The sequence below is a fragment of the Octopus bimaculoides genome, chromosome 4, assembly GCF_001194135.2.
Source record: "Octopus bimaculoides isolate UCB-OBI-ISO-001 chromosome 4, ASM119413v2, whole genome shotgun sequence".
Lineage (NCBI taxonomy): Eukaryota > Metazoa > Mollusca > Cephalopoda > Octopoda > Octopodidae > Octopus > Octopus bimaculoides.
In genome coordinates, this window is record NC_068984.1 from 98,537,026 (window position 1) to 98,546,833 (window position 9,808).

The 9,808-nt window shown below is 34.7% G+C and overlaps 1 protein-coding gene across 2 annotated transcripts in view; it reads left to right on the plus strand.

Moving 5' to 3' along the window:
* LOC106871796 (kinesin-like protein KIF25) overlaps window positions 1–9,808 on the plus strand; it is a 505,449-nt gene that overhangs the window by 95,467 nt on the left and 400,174 nt on the right. The window lies entirely within an intron of this gene.

The following is a 9,808-nucleotide window of genomic DNA, read 5'->3' on the forward strand; positions in this document are numbered from 1 at the left end:
CATCTGAAAAATATCTTGTGGTATTTACTTAGGGCCCTTAGTTCTAAGGATCATATAAATAACTGTAATATTTATATGCAGGTGGTTAATTTGATCCATTATATCTACTCTCCACAGTATGCAATCTTCAGTCTTTGATATAAACTATCATGAACCTGCCATCACAATTTGTAACTTTATACCATTTCTACTCACAAAGTTTGAATTAACCTGACATTATGGTAAAATGCCCTTTCCCAAGATGCTGTGCAATGAGTCAAACTTTAGACCTGGTTTTTGTGAATATGTTAACTATCATCCATATGCACACACACACACACACACACACACACACACACACAGAGGTTTCTGCATAGTTTCCACCAACAAAATTTAATGCACAATCTGTTGGTTGGTGAACCCAAGACTATTGTAGAAGAATCTTGCTGAAAGTTCCTAGGAGTGGAATTGAACATGGAACCATGTGATTGTGAGGTAAACTCTCTCTTCACAACCCAACCACATCTCCACCTACAATTACATCCCATTACATATTAACTATAAATCCTGCCAAAGCTCACTTTTCCTTTTATATTAGGGGTGCTGAAATCTCATGTAATGAGTTCAAAGAAGCATAAAGCATGTAAATACATATATTCATCCAAAACATAATCACCATCGTTATTTCTAATGATGGCGATTATATTTTAGATAAATATATTTATGATATGTTTTGTGCAGAGTTGAACTCATTGCAAGAAATGTTACATTATTTTTTGATACTCCAATATTTCTATGGTTTGTAAAATAAGTACGAGTCACAATCATTGGGGGAAATATGTAGCATGAATTCCACTAGTGGAAAATTGAAGCATGTAGTTGTAGTTTGGAGAACAATAGTTGGGCAAAGATTCATGTCCTTGGCAGTTATGGGCAAAGATTCATGTCATTGGCAGTTAGGGTGGTCTTGGATTTATTAGGTTTCCTTGATTGGTGCTAGTTGGAGATTCTGTATCATGAAGATAGCATCAGCCATATATTTTGTATACTATATGCACAGGAGTGGCTATATGGTAAGTAGCTTACTTACCAACCACATGGTTCTGGTTCAGTCCCACTACATGACACCTTGGGCAAGTGTCTTCTACTATAGCCTCGGGTCAACCAAAGCTTTGTGATTGGATTTGGTAGACGGAAACAGAAAGAAACCTGTCGTATATATATATATATATATATATATGTATGTCTGTGTGTTTGTTCCCCCAACATCACTTGACAACCAATGCTGGTGTATTTACATCCCCTGTAACTTAGCAGTTCAGCAAAAGTGACCAATAAAATAAGTACTAGGCTTACAAAGAATAAGTCCTTGGGGTGATTTTCTCGACTAAAGGCGGTGCTCCAGCATGGCCACAGTCAAATGACTAAAACAAATAAACAAATATAAACATATGTATAATTCTGTTTCCTTGCCTTCCCTGCCCCATCCAGTTTTGTGTAAACACCCCCTACTCACAAATTCTAACCTGTTTTGTAATGTCCCCCACTTCTTAAGACTTGCTGCAAATAAGAGAAATCATCATTATCATCATCATCATAATTATTATTAAGGTGACAAGCTGACTGAAGTCTTAGCATGCCACACAAAATGGTTAGCAGCATTTCGTCCATTTTGAGTTTAAATTTTGCCAAGGTTCATCCTCATCATCATACGTCTGTTTTCTATGCTGGCATGGGTTGGATGGTTTGACAGAGGTCTGGAAAGCCAGCAGCTGCACCAAGCTCCTATCTGATCTGGTAATCTTTCTACAGCTGGATACCCTTCCTAATGCCAACCACTCCGAGCATGTAGTGGGTGCTTTTTACATGCCACCGGCACAGGATCCAGTCTGGCAGGCCTGGCATTGATTGTGTTTGGATAATGCTTTTTCCTTTTATATTAGGGGTGCTTTTTTAAGGCTAATCATTATTATTATTATTATTATTATTATTATTATTGTTTTGATTCTCACTGTTCTATTTGCGGTTGTTCTTTACTTGAAAGCAAGCAATAACAAATTTCCAAAGGTTTCAAGTAGTGCCTTCTCCTGTGACTCAAAGAGACAATACTCTCTTTAGAATGTGAACTATACCCAACAATGCCGTCTTCTGGATCATTTCAAGCCTGAGAATGGCAAGCTGACAGAACTGTTAGCATGCTGGGTGAAATGCTTAGCAACGTTTCCTCTGTCTTTATGTCCTGAGTTCAAATTCCACTGAGGTCGACTTTGCTTTCATCCTTTCAGGGTTGATAAAATAAATACCAGTTTAAAACTGGGATTGATGTAATCGACTTACCTCTTTCATAAAATTTCTGGCCTTGTGCCAAAATTTGAAATCATTACTATTATTATTTTTCTCTGTTGTTTCATAGGATTGGTGTTGTGTCTGGTTTAATTATGCTTTGTATCAAGCCACAACGAGTGCTCTAGTATGATGAGTATTTTCTCCCTTCTATATAAATGTTTTTTCTGCTCTTCATATCTGTTCTTTGTAATGAAGACTTTCTTAATAATTCCTGCTGAACCTAGTATACATGTTTTCTAGATGGTAGGTACTTCCAGATTAAGATGAAATTTTTCAAAAATTGCCTTAAAATACTTTGTCATTTTTCCCCAGTGTTTTTTAACCTAGTTAATTTCTCAGTTCCAGCATCTGTGGATTCCGTGTTTCAAGTTGATATAATGCAATACATTGTCTTTCCCTACTTTTCATTTTATTCTATATCACATGGATATAGTTTGTAATACATAATTTCTTCTTATCAATAACTCCAGTATCTGGTCTACTGTGTTTTCTTCATTCAGTTTGTATAAGGAAAGTCTCATAGCAACATTTCTTTATCATTTTTGAGGAATTTCGTTTCTATTCCCATAAAAAGTTTATTACTCATTTCTGCACTCAGAAAATCAAATTTCTTACAAAAATTCCATTGAAATATTTCAGCAATCATATCCAACACTTTTTGTATTCATTCTGTGCTGTGTTCATTCTGGTACAATGTGAGCTATAGTCCCATCTGAGTCATCACATATTCTACATGTAGTTGAATAGTTCTTCTGATTTTTCATCTTCTTGATCCATTTGATCCTAAGAGCCTGTTTCTCTGCTACCAAAATTATTTCTTTGCTCTTATTCCAATACTTTTTTTTTTGTATTTTTAACTATAGCCAATGCTGTCTTTGCCCTCCCTTATCTCTCTTGTGTTTTGGGAAAACACTAAGTGAAGTTTATTTCCTTCAAAGTTTGATTTTTGTCTTTTTCAAATTTTCCTGCTTTCTGTCTTTAGGTTCCACAAATTCTGTAAATAGTTTTTTTATTTATTACTGCCTTAAGAAATGTTTTTTTCTTGTTTTGTTTTAAGGCAAAAACCTAGATTTTTTTTCTCTAGTTCTACTATTTCTTCAACACTCATTAATACTCTTCCTTCATCTCTTTTCTGGCACCTCTCTGCATCATATTGGAGATGTACAATTTTCTGTATTGTGAGCTGCATCCTTCCTTTCCTGTTGATATCCTTCAACTCATTCTTCCTCTATTCACTACTTCCTGCTTCATATCTTATTAGTGATACTACTCTCAAGAAGATTATTCGTATGATGTTTCCCATTCAATTTGGATTTTAAAATCTTCTTTCAGCAAAAATATTCTTTAAGGCTTCCTTCATTTCTATACTTTTGATTTTGTCATTTTCCAGTATTCCCAGTTATTCATGTTTCTTTTATCAGTAATGATTTTATATGCTTATCATCAGGTAAATCTATTCCAATGCTTTTTATGGATTTTCAGTATTTCATTTCTATTTTAGCACGTTTCTCAATTCTGTAAGTCATCTGAACATTGTAACTAAATATTCTTACAGTTTTCACTGTGGATTTCTGTTGGTATTGTCTGCACCATAAAACTTTATACCATCGTAAAGAGGAGATGATTTATTTTCTCTTTAATCATTACCAGTAAGCAGCTTTGTGTTTAGTATAATTGACAAAGGGATGAGTGCAATTACATAAGATAGGAGAGAAGTTCTTACCTTGAAAGATTCCTCTTCTGATCAGTATGTCTACTCATTTTTCCCCCCTTCTGATATTAACTATTCTACATTGTATTGTATCTTATAATAGACACCAAACATTTTTTGATATCACAGCTAGATCCATGAATGTGGAAGCAAGTCACATACTTTTCAATGATTGATCCTCAGAATGCATAGATTTGCCAATCTTTGCAATTCTTCTAGAAATTCTTGTTAATCATTAATTGGTCATTCATTCCTATACTATTTTTGCCACAAACTTTTTTATTCATTAGACATTAGCTGTCCCTCATATATGTGTTGGTTTAGTTTTACAGTTATCCTGAAAATTTCCTGGCTTTGGGTAAAAGAAAAAACACAGGAGGATCAGTTAATTATGATTTTATTCAACATATTCCTCTCTCAACATATTCCACACACTTATTACAGTGGTCCTTCAGTTTTTCTAAGCCCTGTAAAAGAACTCGGAATGTTGGGCCTCCAGCCAGGCCTTTTGCAATACCTTTAAAGCCAGGAACTTTTCAGCACCCCCTCATAATTGGTACACATGTAATTGGTCAGTAATTTGTCTTTCAGTATTAGACAAGTTCTTTCTTTAGTTAAGCACATTGTGCTTCACTTTTAGTTACACATTCATTTACTCCTATCACTATGGTTTCATGAAGACTCATAATCTCGTTCAGTTCATAACCATGAACACAGTCTGTTCTTGTTACTTTCCACATTCCCACCTTTATTTTAAACTGCTTTTGAATATTTACTTTCATGATGATTAACATTTCTGCACCTCAACATTTTTAGTGTAATTTTCCACTTGCTTTATTCACTCTGTTTTATTATTGTGTTTGGCGTTTTTTCCTGAGTTTATCCTCCAGACAGCTTATTTTATTCAACATTCAGTCTTATGTTATCATTTCTCTCATTTCCTTCAAGAATATCAAATAAGTATGGCTGGTTTGATTGTAAAAGGATATTTCGCATATATCAGGATATTTTCCCCTTGTATTTTGTGATTTTTCCCTTTTGAGATACATTTCCTATAATTTACCTTTCTCTTCTTTCTTAAATTGACTCTGCTTGCATTTATCCAGTTTACTTATATTCTTTTTCCCTAAGGCTGCTAATCTTCATTAATATGCACCTTTTCCACCAAGGTATCTGTTGGTTTTTTTCTCCTCTTTTTTTTCTCCAACTAGTCTGCAACTATATTAACCTCTGCTACTATCAATGCCTTGGGATCTTTCATGTTTTCACGGGTAATCATATCAATTACAGTTCACTGTTGATGTTTTTCTTTAACTTTGATTCAATTCACTGTCCTCAAATTAACTGTCTCTAGGGTCTCTGATTCTCTAAATTTCTGCCTCGGTTTTTCAATTATTGTTGTTTCTGTTATTTGCCTTCAACATATGCATTTACAGAGTTCTACTTAAGAGGGAAAAACTTCCAGGGTTATTGAGGGAATTTTTTTTTTTTTTTACCAACAAAGAGCTTCAGAAAATTCAAAAGTCCATCTCATTGTTGAAGTTTAAAAGAATTGTACGTATACACATCTTTCACAAATATCCATTTTGTTTTGTTTATTAGTAGCTTAATATGGCCACCTTTGCAGTTATGACAGTAATGAACTAGTCCCAATGAAATATTTTTAGATACAGAAATGGTTAAAAAAAACTGGTAAAAATGACTGTTACAAGCACATTAATAGACATGAAAACAAAAGTAGTTTTAATTTGAGAAACACAGAATGGAAAAGTGGATAAAACAAATTAAATGACAGCAATAAAAGCACTATCACCACCATCAACAACAGCCTATTTTTGCAGGCAATGTGAACTAGAATAAGATGTTAGCCAGCTCTGGGCAAAAGAAAAGCATATTAGAGACGTACCACAAAAGTGTGCGCCTCCTTGTCTAAGGATTTACTTAAGAAAATACTTAGAAGGAAAGTGACATAGCATTATCACTGACACTTGAAATGCTGTCACCTTTATAGCTCAGTGCAGGAATATTTGGAATGAGTGATCTGCAATAATATATGGTTGGGTGGGAATTGTACAGAACTCCAGATCCTGATGACTGCCAAAGGACCATAGGGTGATTCTGGAGCATTACCCCATTGGGGAGTGAAGAGGTAGTGGAGGAAATATGGCCTTGGTGCTTTATGTGTAGTAGTAAAGGTCGCTTGGTGTTCTTTTATCCAGAAGAAGAAAAGAAAAAAGTTGGCAGACTGTACCAGAGACAGCAGAACATCTGGCCCTTAACCCTTAAGTATTCAGATTTCTGTGTCAAATGTAATACTTATTCATTCACATTGATTTTAATTAATCATGCATTACCTTGTAGCTTTGAAATTTCAATGACATGATTGTTTATTTATAGAATAATATCACAGGGTAAGTATAGGAGGTCAGATCTGGCCAGTTTGAAGATTATGTTGGCTGGATATGGCTGGTTTAAATGCTGAAGGGTTAAAGTGAATTCATGCTTGTTGTTGCTACTACTACCGCTGCCACTTCTGCTGCCACTGTTTCATTGTGCCACTGGTCATAGCTCTAAGGATAGCCAAAGTGGAAGCAGAAACAATCAAAATAGCTTCACATTCTGTGTGAATTGTTTGCACACAAAGCAAAATACTTAGCAGCATTTCGTTTGTCTTTATGCTCTGAGTTGAAATTCTGCAGCGGTTGACTTTGCCTTTCTTCCTTTTGGGGGTCAATAAATTAAGCACCAGTGAAACACTGGGTCGTTGTAATCAACTGGTCTCCTCCCTTGAAATTTCAGGCTTTGTGCCTATAGTAGAAGGGATTATTATTATTATTATTATTATTATTATTATTATTATTATTATTATTATTATTGAGTGAGAAAGCAGTGTATGCCATCACAGTGACACTGGGATAAAATATACGAAGCTCAGCATACCCATCATGACTACCTGTCTAATAAGGGTACACCAGGCACATGCATCACAACCATATATGCGCGACATGGTGATCTCATATCAAGATAAACAGCACATTACCTTGCAGGTGGGGCTCAGTTAGAATTTTCTTCAGATTGAGTAGCCCATTCCACTCAAAAGGTTCCTGAATAAGGGTTGTTTAAGGATGATGAACAAAGCATGTTTCCAGAGGTGAATTAGCCAGACTCCAAGTAATTCCTCTCAACACATGGCTATGATGCTCCTCCACTACTTCTGCTCATGATCAGAGATGCACATATCGTCAGCCACTAAGGGACATACTCAACTGGTCAAGGTCATGCAACTGACAAGCAAATCTGTGGTATTGAGCAGAATATTTGCTGTAGCCTATCTTTTATACCAAGACAAAACAATGTACATAATAACACTTCTAGTCAGTTAAGATAAGAAGCCATGAGAGCCCCTGCCTGGTACAGCATCAGAGCATTTATCATTATTATTACTATTATTATTATTATTATCATAAAGATGCTAAAATTACTAAAACTGAATGAAGTCATTAAGACACTAGATCGTGGTATGATAAGGGGAATTTTAGAATGTAGTAGTGTAGTAGAATGGAGTGGTATGGTAAAATGAAGAAGAGCAGGAGAATAGAATGGAGAGGTATATTCATCGTAGTGATATTGTAGAAGTACATTCAGTGAGGTGGTAAGTTAGTGAGGAGACATAATCACCATAGTGATATTTACTGTGAATAGATATAATCAGTGTAGTGGTATAAACTCAGTGGTATGCCAGGAATAAAATGTCTAACTATATCGTGCTTCATCCTTCTATATCACTTAGTTACTATGTTCTACCATAGTCGACTGAAACTGTTATGATGCCGATGCTGATCAAATAAATATATCGGCCATGATTAGGGACTGATTCAATTGGCTACCCACCTGCTACTACAAATATTTGACCTTGTGCTATTGTTGGAAATCAATATCTATTACCTCTTTTGTTAAAACAACTGATTACCTTTCGTTCGACAATTTGCTTTCACTATCAGTCCCAGTTTCTATGGATCCTCTTTGAGAAATTTTGACTGCTTTGTCAATTTCTTTCATTACTTGTCAGATGATTTTATTTCCTAATAAACTATTGCTGATGAACAAATGAATTGAAAGATATTCTTTCTTTGTTCAGATTGATTTTGTCTTATAATATTTTCTTAAGGTTTGTTGACTCTTGAGGAAACAGTAAAGGTTATGAACTATTTTCACATACATACATACATACATTTACACACCTATCTTATGCTCTTTTCAATTATTCATTTCCCTCTCAAACTCCCCTCCTTGGTCTACGTGCCTTAGGCTACTGTGTATTTTCCACATTTACTATGTGCAAGACATTTCATGTATCTCTGGCACTGGTTAAACAACAGAACCTGCCACTCTCCCTTTTCAGGTGAATGGTGAATAACACTACCTTCCTAGTACTGGTGTCATGAAAAGTGATTGGCAAATAAGCAGACAATGATGAGTTGTGAAGTTCTTTTAATCTAGTCTTGCTGAGAAGTCTATTCAGCCACTCTACTTTTAGTGCCACAAGAAAATGCACCCAGTACACTTTATAAAGCACTTGGTGATAGGAAGTGCACCTGGCCATAAAGACCAACTAAAATGACATGCAAGAACACTAGTCTTTAGAAGTAGTATATCTCATTAAGAAATTACTCAGACTTTGATAACTTGTCCAACCCTTGCCACCATGGAAAGTAGATTTAAACTGATGCTGGTGATGATGATATACATATAAATATACTGTTTTTGAGATAGCATATTTTACATTGATTTCACATCATTGTATCATACATTTCTATAGTGTATATTCATAAGTATGCATATGGGAGACATGCAATATAAAGGAAGCTTATATAATCAAAGGAAGCTTATATAATCAAATGTTACATTTAAAATGAAAATGAAGTGAAGCAAACCAATATGTACATATCTAATAGCAATGTAATTATAGTGTTGGTGGCATAATAAAAGTACCCAACATACACCGTAAAGTTGTTGGAATTAGGAAGGGCATCTAATTATAGGAATTATTCCAAAGTGGATGTGGGAGCAGGGTACAGACCTTGGACACCTCAGATCTTATTGACCTATCCAACCCATCTCAGTATGGAACATGAATGTTAAATGAGGTGATGATGATGATGATTTTATATATATATATATATATATATAGGTTATGAGCGATAGTGGTGTCAATTAGACCCAGAGGTTTCAGGTAATGTTGAGTAAGTGCTATAGATAGACCTCAGTTAAGCTCCAGATTCGGTAGTTATGCGAATAAGGGGTCCAATGTAGGTCATAAATCAGTGTGTGAATATAGGATATACTTTTTGTAATGAGATAAAAAAACCAAGGCTGAGTATAATATAGAACATTTATAAATCGAATGTCTTACAGCTGTTTCCAGGATATTTATTATATCCCTTCATTGGAGACAGTGTGAAAGGATTATTAAACAATAGTTAGTTTAGTTAAGATAGGAAATGTAGAGTGAATGTAGGGATATTGTGTTTGTAAATTACAAATACAATATCCCTACATTCACTCTATATTTCCTATCTCAACTAAACTATTGCTTAATAATCCTCTCACACTGTCTCCGATGAAAGGATATAATAAATATCCTGGAAACAGCTGTAAGACATTCGATTTATAAATGTTCTATATTATACTCAGCCTTGGCTTTTTATCTCATTACGAAAAGTATATCCTTTATATATATATATATATATATATATATATATATATATATAT